General features: G+C 33.5%; 1 long non-coding RNA gene across 1 annotated transcript; it reads right to left on the bottom strand.

Moving 5' to 3' along the window:
• Nucleotides 1–2,769: 2,769 nt before the first annotated feature.
• On the bottom strand, nt 2,770–15,165 carry LOC143042450 (uncharacterized). Its single transcript, XR_012967994.1, has 5 exons — nt 15,101–15,165; nt 9,450–10,444; nt 5,302–5,340; nt 4,579–4,696; nt 2,770–3,589 (listed from the first exon to the last, which is right to left on the bottom strand). It is a non-coding gene; the product is annotated as an uncharacterized LOC143042450 (long non-coding RNA).
• Between the last annotated feature and the right edge of the window lie 1,085 nt (nt 15,166–16,250).

Here is a 16,250-nt window from a genome sequence, read left to right as displayed (position 1 = left end):
AAGTACACAAAACACTACAAAATAAACAAAAGACTGCACCAGAGGACCCCCTCCCCCCCAAACACCGGAGGTGATCCTAGATTCTCCTGAAGTTAAGGCAGGATTTGCTCCACATGTTTATTCGGTTATAAGGTGTGATTTAAGAAAAATGTGTCCCTTGGTATTGGAAAGGAATGCTATTTGTTCTTCATTGATTTGCATATGATTCTCACAAATTGACAATCATAGGTTGCAAAACTGGCTGCAGTTCCATAAACGCTGCACACCGCATTATATTGCGGAATGGTAAAGACATTGAAACTACAACTGCATTATGTCTGATATGTCCATATGTGAAATAATCTGTGTACTGTAGTCTTCATCAATTACACACCGCAGTGACTGCCAACATATATAACTTCGTAACCACATGATTATTTCATTTAAATTGAAAAATGGGACAAACATTTGTGGTATAAGTATACCTACCATATTTGGGGTTTGGAATAATGATACTGTTTCTTCTTGAGTGCTTTTCTGTATTTACCTGCAGCATGGACTTTCAATTACTTAAATAATAAGTATGAATAAATGCCAAAAAAGGCAACTAAAAGAGTAAGCAAAACCAAGTTCACCAAAATTCGCTTAAATGGATTGGAATCTTAGTTTCTTTATATAAGTACATTTTTAAGAAAGGTATGTTATAAATCATGGCAATCGGTTGTTCAGTACAAAATATCTGTGTCTCAACTCTCTAACGACATGTTTTCGCTGTTTGGACTCTTGATAGCAGAAAAGGCAGGGAAATTTTGTACGTAAACGATAGTGTTATTTTTCCTGATTGTGGAATAGTGATGCACAGTAGCTTTCCCTGTCGACACATCTAATCTCGATCTTTTAAGAATTTGTAGGATTGCCTAAGTATACGTACAAATTCCAAATATCTGTTTGAAAAGAGAACAGTCAATTTGAGTCTTTTTTTTTTGTGCAATTGTATTTGACTTTTCTATCCTTCACACTTGTATTCCTCGTTCTAAACTTAAATGCAAATTGAAGGAATTCGTAGAAATTAATTTCAAAACAAAGTGGCCAACGTTGATATCTTGTGTTGCACTGGGTAAATTATAATTTGTAAAAATAAATGCTCTTTTGCATCACAAAAAATGCTTGCTTTTTAAATGACACCATATTTATAACGGTTTGAATACGAGATAAACAGCATGCAGTCGATACTCATATGAGAACCACATATGTAACTTGTATCCTTAACTTTCTCAATTAATTTTAAATTAACCGTGCATGAGATAATTATGAATTCAAGAACAGTTGCAACATAAGCAGAACATGCTGAATTTCGAGGAGCAAATGAGATCACATCATATCTGTCTGTACCCCATCTCCATAAGTGAAATACAGGAGAAAGATACAAAAGTGACATTAACACTCATATACACAAAGTAAATTGACTACGCCATGGCAAAAAAATGGAACAAGACAAGAAAACACAAGATAACTTACAAACTGAGCAACTGGAACCCTGGCAAAAACTTGGGGTGATCTCAGAGTAGGCAGATCCTGATCCATATATATCACCCATTGTGTTGCTCATGTAAGTAAAAACCCTGTAAGAAGTCTAGTTCGGTAGATAACATTCGGGGAAAGGGGAACGGGATTGTAGTACCAATTGGGACATATCCACTGTAATCTGTGAAACGGGTATTTCATAATGGTCAACCATTTTCTGATATCGTCCGTGTAAAATTAACATGATCAACAAAGTGATTCCTCGTGAACTCAACCTTCTATTCCGGAAATTCTGATGTGAAATGTAGTATCAACTTGGAGATCTTTATTCCGTATGCAGCCGCTGATCTATGTTGCTACATAGAACAACATGTAGAAATGGAAAGTTCACAATTGGGAAGCTGAAATCATTCCTTTAGTCGTAAAGTTTTGTTTTCAATTGGCCCTGATTGTCAATTTCTAGATGTAATTCAAGCTATAATTCACACTTTGCTGTATATGATATATTCTAATGTCTAGTTCGATGGGAAAAAGTTAAATCACAAAAATACTGAACTCCGAGGAAAATTCAAAACGGAAAGTCCGTAATCAAATGGCAAAATCAAATGATAAAACTCATCAAACAAATGGACAACAACTGTCATATTTCTGACTTGGTACAGGCATTGTAAAATGTAGAAAATGGTGCATGGATTGAACCTGGTTTTATAGCGCTAAACCTCTCACTTATATGACAGTCGCATCAAATTCCATTATATTTACAACGATGCGCGTAAACAAAACAGACATAATCTATTTTAGGTCAAATTGTCAAAATAGGGGCACAGCAGTCATCACCGTGTCACAATCTCAATCAGAACAAAAACAAACAAATATTAAACAAAGAATCACACAAAAGCATATATCAAATTTAACAACCACGTTCATTGCTTATTTATTTTTGTATTTGAATTAACCCATAAAAGATTGAAATATTTGAAGATAGATTGTCACAAAACTTTGAATATTTACATCAGGCTTATTTTTCGATTTTCGTGTTTTACCCATTGCCTGACATAATTATCGATTGAATTCATTAATATTTTGAAGTTGTGTTTTTAATTGATGGATTACGGTTCAGATATTTCAATACCACATTTCGCAGAGAAAAAATGTCGATAATGTTTAGGTCACCAGTACTAATCCACCGGTGGATTCATATATGAGAAGGGTACTAGCATGGATACAATATGATTTAAAATACCATGAAAAGTTATGAGTCTTAACTGTTGAAGACATTTTATTTCATTTCAGTACTTTAGATTTCAAGATACCAGGTTGATGATTTAGTATGTCAGACGCGTGTTTGGTCTACACAAGACACTTTGGTGGAATGCTTAACAAATACAAGGTTGATGAATTTTGGGTCCTCAATACTCTTCAACTTTATACTTGTTTGGCTATCTAACTATTTAGATCAGAGCGTCACTGATGAGTTTTGTGTTTGCGAAACGTGCGTTTGACGTATCAAATTATAAGCCTGATACCTTTGATATCTATTGACGAGCATTGATAACCTAAAATTCCAAAAAAACGTTGTGCAAAATACGGCTAAAGCAAACTGCTGCCTGTAACAAATTTAGCAGTAACCTGAATCTGTAAGGGATTGTAACCAGAAACAACTGGAAACAAAGGCTGTTCACAATTTACATTATGTACGATACAGAGGTTTTCTCCGTCTTCAATGTTATAGATTTCCCATGTACCAATATCTGTATTTAAGAGGAAACCTGAAACTATACGACATTCCTCGTCTACCTTGTTTTTCACGAGAGTTTTATGGAGTAGAACTTTCTTATCGGCGACCACATGGACACACACAGCTTCACATGCTGGATGATGAGCTCCCACTATCGAATATGAATATGGTTGACCTTCAATATATTTTTTCTCATCTATGGATGACTTCCTAGCAATACCAATCTCAAAAGCAATATTGTTTTCTTGCAGAGGTGTTGCAATTTTCAGATCCAATATAACTTCATAAAAATATATCCCAGGTTGTGTAAAAACATGTGTTCCCCGTGCACCTTTGAAGCGTGTGTGTCTGTAATCATAATAAAATCATTAAAAAAAATATCTGACCAACATTATCACAATGACTAAAGTCCACATTTAAAACATATGTTTGGTCTGTTTAATATCCTTATCCTTTTGGATATTTACATGTTTGATTGTCAAATTCATATGACCACACCAGTGACTTATTATTAACACGTATATTTTGAAAATAAAACATATTCGAGTTGCATTTCAGTCGTAAGCTTTGGTTTAAGTGAACACGATATTTGCGTTCAGGGGCCTCGATCGTCACTTCTGCTTCCATGTGGAGCGAATGGGTGGAAAATTATGACGCTATATTGCACGAATTGTTCGTCAAATTAAATACTTATAATTGACAATCAGCACTGCTGTCATTAGGGCATTTGGGTTTAAGTACGGACGGAACATACATATTTCTAGTTTATCATGCACAATGACAATCACTAAAACGCTTGATAAACGTTTAATAGTGCAGGTATACAGGCGATTCCCTCTATCTGGTAAATAACGCCATCAAGGCGTTAGTTGACGTTTTGCGGTGAAGAACATAACTCGAAGGTGGACTGTTGACCTGTTTGTTTATTATGTCTTTTTGTACAATCATAACTCGCTCAACTATCATTTTTCCTCATCAAAATAATATAGGTAAATTCAGAGTGGCGCATGATGTCCCTCCTCTTGGTAAGCGATCGATTTTATTTATTTGTAGTAGCTATGTGTCTCATATACTTTAATTAAAAGCTGAACTATATATGGTGTAATGATATGAATGTAAGATGTACATGTCCGTTTGACAGGGCTCATATCTTCTTTGGTGATATAATTTTGAAGTATGCCTTAATTTATAAGATGTTGTGGAATACGAAATTAATATGTTATCGTTAAGACGTCCATTGTCAAGTTCAATTAAGATCGGAATAGTAGCGGAGAGATCTCGACATTTGCACCCTATATTACAATGAAATATGAACGATACATAAAACAGCAGTATACCTGTTAGAATTGAATGACTTTAGTGGAACGTCCGGTGCGTTGTTTGCAAAGACTGTTCCCTTTTCCAAAACACTCACGTCCTTATGTGCAGTTTCCTTATCAAGGAAAAATCTCATTTCTGTACACGAAGAAAAATAAAGGCAACAGTAGATGATTTTAGATTTCCAGATAGACGTATCGACATATATATCTGGTTCATGTAAACAACTTGACAAGCTATTGCACAAATCTGTACATGTCATGTTTTGTACGGACAGGGTTTAATATTATAAATGTATAGTATGCGTTTGTTTGTGCTTGTTTAAAACTATGTTATGTTATTCCTTTATATGCGACAGTACTACTAGTATTATTTTATAAATTTGCTACTTTTATACAAAGGTGATAGAACAAACGATTTTAGAAATTGAAATCTAACGGTTGTGTTTCAAAAGGAGTTTTTTATAGTAGCAATGGCAACTGTCATTCTATATCAAGTTTATACAAAATTTGAAGCAATAATTCTTTTGAAAATATTTCAATGTGTTTCAAAATTTATATTTAGAATGGACACTTTGCATTATTCATAAATAAATGCAAATATGATTACAGTCGTTAAGATTAATAAAAACTGTACTGCTCAATTTAAACATCTTTATTTGGATTAGGGTTTTTTTTCTGTGTATAGGAAAACTAACTTTTTCATAGGAAATTTGTTATTTCATTTAATATATTGCTACTCACGACGAATCTGTGGTATGCTATCTGGATCGTTGTTCATAACTACAACAGATGAAATACAATAAGATGTGGTTTGAATGCAAATGAGATATGTCTCAACCGGAGACTAAATGACATATAAGTTAAAACTTTATACCACCGTACGGCCTTCGACAATGTACAAAGCCAGCTTCAATCTTGTTCGAAAGATCGTCATGTAATATGCGGGATATGAATAAAAGAACAAGACGCCATTTCGGTCACTATGAGAATGTCTAGTGTCTTTGAAGTGTAAATAACGATGTCATCCAGTAAAACAAAAGTTCAAAAATTCATCGTTTAAGGAAATATAACTCATTTAACGGGACAGTAACATAATTCACTGTACAGCTTAAAAACCTTAACAAGGTTAAATTTTCCAAAATTTGGCTGTGAATATCAAATGTGCCAAAACATATAAAGGTGTAATACCACCAAATCATGGTACGTCACATCCGGTTGTATACGAAAGTAGGTCTAAAAATATAATCCCTTGAATTTGACAGTTGTAGAAAATTAACCCTGCATTTCAATGCACTTAATTTTTTCTGAGTCATAAACATGTATGTTGGGTGTCTGAAAGCATCATTCTTTTTTTATTTGATGGTCTTTTAAAATATTTTGGAAAGTTAAGGTTACATAGTTATCAAAGCAGGTAACCAGTAAATAACAGTGTTAAAATTGGGTTGTTTACTTCCGGTGATGGTTACTTTCTTATATGCAATGAAATGTAGTGTGAAATTTTCACTGTAGCATTGGAAAGGATTAAACTTTATTCATGCAAAGTATTTCTTTGGTTGAAATAAAGGTAAATACTGTAAGTGTTGCAAAATTACGACGAATTTATGCAATTTCGGGCAAGCTTGCACCTCAAAATTTCTAATGCAAAATAGATCAATAAAGTTTTTTGTTATCATATTAATTTCATGACATCTAATTTTTTTTCAAGTTAAAAGTATTATGACCGCTTTAAAAACTTCGAACTTTTTTGGCTTTTTTAAGTTTCTTATTAGAGCGTCATTAATGAGTCTGTTATAGACGAAACGCGCTTCTGGTGTATAAATTGTATGTCTGATATTTTTTATGAGGTTTACCTTTTTTGAACTTTCGACTTCTGTTATTTAAGTAAAAGACATCATCGGATACAAGCGTAAATACTACACGGGCGTTCTTAAGAATGAAATTTTAAATTCATCTACATTCAAGTCCATCCGCTCCACAGAGAGTCATATAGTAAACAAGCATATCACAACCACATCAAAGCTTAAGACTGAACATTTGAAGGTCCCTACTATGTATTGGCTACCTAAACTTCACAAAAAACCATATACATATCGTTTCATCTCGGCCTCTAGTAAGTGTTCTACAACTAATCTTTCAGTGCTCTTAACTAGTTCATTAACTACTATTAAAGAGCTTGTCATAAACTTTTGTAATAAAATATATGAACATAGTGGTATAAACCATTTTTGGAGTGTAAAAAATTCTTTGGATGTTTTAGATAAATTACGTGCTTTTGATGGTCCTTTTGATTCTGTTAATAGTTTTTTTTCTACTCTGTACACTTCACTTCCACACTATCTTATTAAACAAAAGTTTTCCTATTTTGTTAAATGGTCGATTGGTAAAGCTGAATGTAGATATATTTGCTGCAACTCATTTAAAGCCTTCTTCTCTAATGAGAAAGGTAAATATGATACTGTGAAAGTACTTTAATTCGTGGGTATCAATTTTCGTGGATTGAGCAATATTTACATGTTCGTGGGTTTTTTAATTCGTGGATTTTATTTTATTTTTTTTAAATTGAAAATTAAAGCCTTTAGAAACGAAGGTTACAAATGTTTTGAATGGTAAAAATTGCAAAGTAAGCATTGACCCCTGTAAATTGAAGTGATAACACTAATGAACCCATGAAAAAGTGATCATCAAAGGTGTAAATTAGGCCATAAACATGTCACCTAAAGAAAATATAACATAAAAAATGATATAAACGTATCTTAAATTTTGAAATAATTCTTATCAAAATCAAGCCCAGTATGAAATTATTATTTCCCATATGTACGAGCACTATGAGGATATGAAATGAATACTTTATCATACTAGCATATCAATACCAGAAATCTGACTTTCATCGATCAAAAATATTTTTTATGAGAATTAAAAGATCAAAAGTTGTACAGTTTAGGCTATTAAAGATTAAATGAGTATAATCCTGCATGTGGTTGTAGTTCTGTGACTGCTATTAAAGTATTCTCAGATTTGGCGTTATTCAATATATTCTCAAGATTATATCAGTAGTCAAACCTACCGACGGGGATCTTTCCATGTCTTGATTTGGACAATGGTTGTTTTATTTCGTTGGAAACTTAAATTCGTGGATAAAGTCATCCACGAAAACCACGAAAATTGGTACCCCACGAATAAAAGTACTTTCACAGTAGATATACTTACTGGAGGTGTGATGAGATGATTGAAGCTGTTAATTTTCTCCTTGATAATATTGATGTACGTTTCGGCAACAAAGTTTATCGACAGGTTGTAGGTATCCCCATGGGCACTAATTGTGCCCCTTTAATAGAAGACTTGTTTTTGTACTGTTACGAATCACAATTTATGACTAAACTCAGTAAAGACCCGTCGAAATTGCATTTAATTGATAAATTCAACAACACTTACCGTTATCTTGACGATATTTTTTCGTTAAATAATCAAGAATTTTCTTAAAATACTGCTGAAATTTACCCTAAGGAACTTACTTTAAATAAATCAAATTTATTCGATAATAACTGTCCTTTCCTGGATTTAGATATTTCGGTTTTAAACGGGAAACTCCACACTAAAATTTACGACAAGTGACGATTTTTCGTTCCCTATTGTTAATCTTCCATTTTTAGATGGTAATGTTCCTTTGGCACCATCTTACGGTGTTTATATTTCACGACTTGTTCGCTATGCCCGTGTCTGTTGTGATGTTTTTGATTTTAACGAACGCAGCCTATGTATTACTGGTAAATTATTAAACCAGGGATATCGTTACCATAAATTACTTAAAACTTTTACTAAATTTTTCCATAGATATAAAGATTTAGTTTTGAAGTTTGGTTGTACCTGTAGAAAACTTATTTCAAACGGGATAGCACATCATCATTTTTACGGAAATGTTGTTAACCGTGCCCGGAAATTTAGATATGATCCATGTAAACTTGTCACGCCTTTAAATAAACTTATTCTAAAAGGTTAACTATTCAACACTGTAATAAGATCATTGAATATTGTTTTTATTGGTATAGATATTGATTTTGTTATCAGTAAATTAAAAGCCAACTAAATATTACTAGTATGTTATATATATATACATATTCATGGATCTACAATCTGTCGATACCTGTAAATTGGCATTGCACAAGGTCATGTTTTTCTCTGGCTGTTTATGACGTCTTTACACTAAATCCATTGGATGTTGGATGCGTAAGGATTGATAGGTTAGTCTTAGATGCATGATTTTTTATTAGTTGTTAGTGGCTTTGAACTAGCTGTCAGATAACTGCGAGTACTCTCAGGTCTGTTCATTGTGTCTTTTTTTGTCGAGATGTATAAGTACCCGGCCACGTCCACTTGTATTGTTGTCCATCTGATGAGTTAAGCCTTTTTCAACTGATTTTTATAGTTCGTTCTTATGTTGTACTGTTATACCACTGTCCCAGGTTAGGGGGAGGGTTGGGACCCCGCTAACATGTTTAACCCCGCCACATTATTTATGTTTGTGCCTGTCCCAAGTCAAGAGTCTGTAATTCAGTGGTTGTCGTTTGTTTTTGTGTTACATATTTGTTTTTCGTTCATTTTTTACATAAATGAGGCCGTTAGTTTTCTCGTTTGAATTGTTTTACATTGTCTTATCGGGGCCTTTTATAGCTGACTATGCGGTATGGGCTTTGCTCATTGTTGAAGGCCGTTCGGTGATCTATAGTTGATAATGTCTGTGTCATTTTGGTCTTTTGTGGATAGTTGTCTCATTGGCAATCATACCACATCTTCTTTTTTATAAATTATCAATAATTGTTCTTATCAGAAGTGAAAAACTAATATACTGTAGGGCAATAATTGACATGTGCATATACATATGAAGTATTTACCTTTTAGGAACTCCAGGTTTTTCATTAGTGATGGTTGAATTGGCTCAGTTTTAGGAACCGTCGGAACATGTGGAACTAATAGCTGGGCTTGATCTTTTCTTCCTATCTTACCAGGGACCATAAATGTGTAGACTTGATAGATATCTTTCCAAAGGAATAGACATCTTGCAATACTGAATATACTTCTGACAAAATTTTAATCTCTATGTTTTTGTCATGCAACTTTCTTCCACTTTCTAAATCTTCTAGGAATTTTGCTTCTTTTGATGCTGCTTTTTCAAGTTCTTGCATACCGACATATATTTGCAATTCAGTTGCATATTTTGTCATTGTACTAAACTCGTCTTCCAACTGACCAACCAATTTGGCTCTATTTTCCATTTCTTTAACAAGTTCCGCCAACTTTGATTTTATTTTTGAATATTTGTCATTTATATCGCCAAGAATTTCTCTTTCTAATTTATCGAAATGTTCATCTAGTAATTTACGCATGGATCTTATTTCATCGATTCCCTTTCCTTTTTGAGAGCTCATTGCTTTAATCCTGTCTCCTATGTGTTTTATAACCTCTTCAAAATTTTCTTTCAAATCTTTCAAATCGTTTTTCAGTAACGGAATAGCAGCAGATGACTTGACTTCTTTCAAAATGTCGGCCAATGGCTTCATGTCTTGACACTTCTGGTATGTATCGGCGATACATTGAATGCAACAAGGCGTTGCATGGGAAGAGCAATAAAGTTCGTACTTTTTGTCATGGCCTTTGCACCTATTACTCGTTTCACGTATGGACTTCGGTAACGTATGATAATTTACAGTGGACATTGTGCTATGTTCCTTAGAGGCTTTTGATCTTTTGTGATGTTTTTCACAATCTGTACAAAGAAAACCTTCACATTCTGTGCACCACGTGACTGCGTTATTAGATATTCCATCGTCCGTACAGAGGGTGCACAGATCTGTTCTTAGTGATTCCATTTTTATTTACTATATCATATCTGAAAAGCATTTCAATTTGCAGAAATTACTTTTGTTAGGTTTCAATATCCTCTTTTTAAAAACAAATGGATTAAGACATTGTATACAATCGTATTATAATCAGCTATAACAGGAAACCAACGAAACAACAGAAACACTGCATGAAGTGCAACAAAAAACAAACGACAATGCAACACACAAAGAAACGGACTATAAGATAACAACTGCCATATTCCTGACTTGGTACAAGATATTTTAAGAAAAATGCTTGATTGAACCTGGTTTTGTAGTTAGACAAACCTCGCGCTTTCATGGCAATGTTAAATATAACACTAAAATGACTATATTACATGACAGGACTACAGGACTACAGGACAAATGACACATGGAATATTTTTATAATACATGATGGACCATATATAAAGGCAACAGTAGTATACCGCTGTTCAAAACTCGTAAATCTATGGACAAAAAACAAAATTGGGATAACAAACTTAAACTGAGGGAAACGCATGAAATATAAGAGGAGAACAACGACACAACATTAAAATGTAACATACACAGAAACGGACTAAGCATTAGACAAAATCCGATGAGAATAACAAATATAACATCAAAACCAAATGCATGAATTTGGGATAGAAAAGTACCGTGACACGTCTTATAGTAATGTGAATTCACACTCAAATATAAGAGAAAACAAACGACACAACGTTAATATGTTACACACACAGAAACAAACTATAATATAACAATGGCCATTTTCCTGACTTGGTACAGGACATTTTTAAAGATAAAAATGATGGGTTGAACCTGGTTTTGTGGCAAGCCAAACCTCGCACTTAAATGGCAATGTTAAATATAACACTGAAATGACAACATAATATTACAGGACTACAATACAAATAAATAGGAGAACGTATTACACAAAGAAACACATGATTAATAGATAACAAAAGGCATCAGGTTTAAAATTCAATACGCCAAAAACGCGCCTCGTCCACACAAGACTCACCAGTGACGCCCAGATATAAAAGGATATTATTGTTCTCAATGTTTCCCTTGCACATTACGCATGTTACGCGATCTAACGCCCATCTCATCATGTCAGGAATCTAGGCAGATGCTATGTCTCCCGTTATTAGTAAAGCGGTAAATGACGATTTTAAAAAAAAGAACTAAACTCCAACAGTGCGTTTCGTTTATAACGGTTATGCTGTGAAATAATCTCTCTTTGCTTGAATATGAGATGAGTCAAAATGAATTATATATATCACTGTGCAAGAACGGAATACCAAAGTGAAAATATATATAAAATCATATTATGATGATTTATAGACGTTTTTTCCAACTTACTATATTTTAGCCCAGGTATAGATAACCTTAACCGTATTTGGCACAACTTTTTGAAATTTTGGATCCTCTATGTTCTTCAACTTTGTACTTGTTTGGATTTATAAATACTTTGATATGAGCGTCACTGATGAGTCTTATGTAGACGAAACGCGCGTCTGGCGTACTTAATTATAATCCTGCTACCTTTGATAACTATTATAGAAAACTTTGCCATTCTATGGAGGAATTATACCTTATAAATGAATTTCTTAAAATAATAGACTTATTACAGAAATATTTTGGACTGGGTCTCAATTAGAGCAGTGGCGCTATATTTGCCCACAAACTTTCACTGTGAAATTACTTAGAGAAGCTGCAATAGCTCTGCACTTATTTACTGATTACTTTACTTTACTAAATATACATTTTGGTTTCTACATTAAAGTATAAATGTATATAGAATATTCAATAAAGTATTTGGTCTCATTCGGCAGAGCTCAGTCCCAGAGGAAAGACCATATGTCCGATGCATAAACGACACGAAGGAACGGTGACACATAGCCACCCGACCCTCCGGTTACATTTTATGGTGGCCAATGTGTAATCTGAATTGAGTTGAAACTGGGCAGTGAGATCCAGATATATCTGATACTTCGATTTTTACTTAATTTAGTAAATGAATTTTATGGCACAACTGTGTATATATATATATATATTATGTACACAGCCATGTATCACCATCATTGATGGCGATCCGATGGATACATCTATTGTAGGGTTGTCACTGACTCAGACGTACTTATGAATATAATTATTTTCTGTGACTGTATCTTACATTAATTTGTAGGATCCTTTACTATAGATAATTTAGCTGATCTGTAACAATAACATCTTCATGCCTTATATATCATGTACTGTAGTACGCCGCTAGATTAAAACTGACGTGGAAAGGTAACACATGCCCACCGAAAGCTCTTTTTTGAGAGCCCAGGTGGTCGTGTGGTCTAGCGGGACGGCTGCAGTGCAGGCGATTTGGTGTCACGATATCACAGTAGCATGGGTTCGAATCCCGGCGAGGGAAGAACCAAAAATTTGCGAAAGCAAATTTACAGATCTAACATTGTTGGGTTGATGTTTAGACGAGTTATATATATATATATATATATATATATATATATATATATATATATATATATATATATATATATATATATATATATATATATATATATATATATAACTCGTCTAAACACCAACCCAACAAGGTTAGATCAGTAAATATATATATATATATAACTCGTCTAAACACCAACCCAACAAGGTTAGATCAGTAAATTTGCTTTCGCAAATTTTTTGTTCTTCCCTCGCCGGGATTCGAAGCCATGCTGCTGAGATATCGTGACACCAAATCGCCGGCACTGTAAACGGCGCGTTAGACCACATGACCACCTGGGCTCTAAAATGAAGCTTTCGGTGACCGGTTGTTACCTTTCACGTCAGTTTTAATCTAACGTCGTACTACAGTACATGATATATAAGGCATGAAGATGTTATTTTTACAGATCAGCTAAATTATCTATAGTAAAGGATCCTACAAATTAATGTTAGATACAGTCACAGAAATAGTTATATTTATAAGTACGTCTGAACCAGTGACAACTCTACAACAGATTGATCCATCGGATCACAAGCAGTGATGGTGATACATGGTTGTGTACATTCTGTATATACAATTCGTCTAAACATCAACCAAACAATGTTAGATCTGTAAATTTGCTTTCGCAAATTTTGTGTTCTTCCCTCGCCGGGATTCGAACCAATGCTGCTGAGATATCGTGACACCAATCGCCTGCACTGTAACCCGCGCGCTAGACCACACGACCACCTGGGCTTCAAAATGAAGCTTTCGGTGGCCGGGTGTTAGCTTTTCACGTCAGGTTTAATCACGACCACCTGGGCTTCATATATATATATATATGTATATGTTCCGGGCCATATGAGTATTTGTACCATACGCGTATGGTCATGACCATATGGGTATATACTCATATGGTCCGACCATACGAGTATGTGTATATTTAAAATATGTCTACATTTTGGTGAAGTGTTTACATAGTTAATTGGTTATACCGGTAATTGGACTTGGGAAAAATATTACTAGTACCTAGGAAAGCTGTGTGAATATTTTCAAACACTGTAAAACAATCTAGCTGTATGAACATTATGTGTATGTTTTGTTTGAATTGACTTTTAAGTATAGTTTATTTTCTACTTTCTACTTTCTGCAAATTTTCATGAAATATTAAAAGAAATTCAGACTGAAGGTTGCACTTTTTAAATATAGCTGTTTCCCAAACCACGCCTCTTTTGGGGAGATATATAATATTCATAGATATGTGAATTTGTTAATGTACTGGTTCCTGGATATGATGACTATGTTTCATCTCATAGAAACATAACTAAGGACTGTTACCAGTACAAAAACATACTATTTCGGTGAAAAATGATTTCTGAAGTAAGCAAAAAGTACAGGTAGGGTAGTACATAATTTTAGTACAAGTTTAACTCTAACAAGTTCATGGCATATGTAAATAAATGTTGAACATATGCCACACAGCCTTTTGACCTTTGAATAAAATAGTAGTGCATATCAACTTCCCATTCTAGGATATAATTTTTCAAGAAACTTCGTAGTAAAAGTGTCACAATTTAGCCGCAAAGGGAGTTCGTATGGAAAATTGCATTGTCTATATTGACAGAATTGCAACCTGAACCAGTTTATTGAAAAACAAATGTCAGTCAACTAAATTGACCCCTCAATATCAATGAAAGTGTTTCAATATTTCCTTTCATATATTTAAGTAGTACAGCTACAATTTAACAGCAGGTAAATATTATTCTTATTGGGGTATCGTGTTAAGGTCTGTTTCTCTAGTAATTTCATAGAAAGTGCCAATAGCAATGATCAGAATTGATTTGGCGGGAAAGGTGACAGGTTGCTGCATATCAAGTTAATGAATAAACGTTGCATAGTTGTTTGGCCCTTTTCATAATTCTGGATCCGCAACTGGTATCTAAAACTCATCTATGATGTTTATAGTTATGGTATCAGAATAGAACATTTAATTCTAATTTGATTAGTTAAACAGTAATACGAAAGTTGACACGATTTCCACTGTTTTGTGTATGTATTCTTCTCAAAACTGTAACTAACATGACATGATGATCAAAACGCGAGACCTGCGCAATAAAATCTGAACCATGAATATTAAGTATAGTATGTCGGTATATTTATAAGTTGACAGTGATAAAAAGAAATTGATATTAAGAAATGTTCTTACCATACTGTAATTATAAACGTAAATTGTACAGGGAAGTAAAATGTCCACAAACTGGGACATAAATATTTATTGCATATCGATTTAATCGCATATACAGTCTATCTTTAAAGAGATAAGGCCATGTATGTTTATTTATTCGTTTTGCGTCAATTCAAATAATCACCAACTACCACTTAGAGAGGATGGAAATCATATAATAAATACAAATAAACTCATCATAGAAACCAGGATTAAAATTGTGTACGACAGACATGACTGTGTTTCGTCTACAAAAAAACTTCATATGTAAAGTTCGTTGGAAAAACGTTAAACAGGCCAAGAAAATCCTTATTATTTCGAAAAATTGAAAGTTAAGTAAACAGTAAATTCATTGAAAATTCGTTTGACTATATCAATGAAAAATCATGCCAACACAAAAGTGATGACTATGTCATAGTGTAAATTTCTGTGATTTTATTTCATAATTCTTAATACAGTTTTATGTTGTTACAAACTTTCACAAATCCATATGTCGTAATCTTCTTAAAGTACAATTAGTAAAATAGAACTTAATGTCATTTTGAGATAACAGATTAAGCTTAACAAGTTCTCGTGAATAGACCAAATTTGTCACATTTGTATTAATTAGTGTCATTTTATATTAGAGTAACTCAACATTTGTTATAAAAAGAAACATTCAGAAATTATAATCAGTGAGGATTACCGAACGTTAGAATACGGAACTCGTATTGCTACTTTTAAGGACTTTCAAGCGGACTGTGCCGTTGTTATTGTTTTATGGACTTCCATGTGTAACTTTGTTTTATGTAATTGTATTGATGTAGTTTGGATTCAACAATAGAACATTGAAAGTACAACTGTGTATTTTTTATTTATTTAAATCTACCGCTAGTTCCCCCGTGTTGTAAAATTACAGTACGTCAACTACTAGCTCGGTAGTGATACTCGCGGAATGGAAACCTTCACCAGCAGCGGTATCGACCCTTTGCAATTGGTTGTAAATAAGAATTAAAGAACCACAAACAGTAAAGTAAACACGTATAATTACATTTGTTTTAATGTTTTAAAAATTTACATCCTATTTATCAATAAAATTTTAATCTAGGTTCACATTCCGCTATATGAGTAATGTTCTCTTACATCATAAGTT

The sequence above is a fragment of the Mytilus galloprovincialis genome, chromosome 8, assembly GCF_965363235.1.
Source record: "Mytilus galloprovincialis chromosome 8, xbMytGall1.hap1.1, whole genome shotgun sequence".
NCBI lineage: Eukaryota > Metazoa > Mollusca > Bivalvia > Mytilida > Mytilidae > Mytilus > Mytilus galloprovincialis.
The sequence above is the reverse complement of the archived record's forward strand: the minus strand, read 5'-3'. Positions and strand labels throughout refer to the sequence as shown.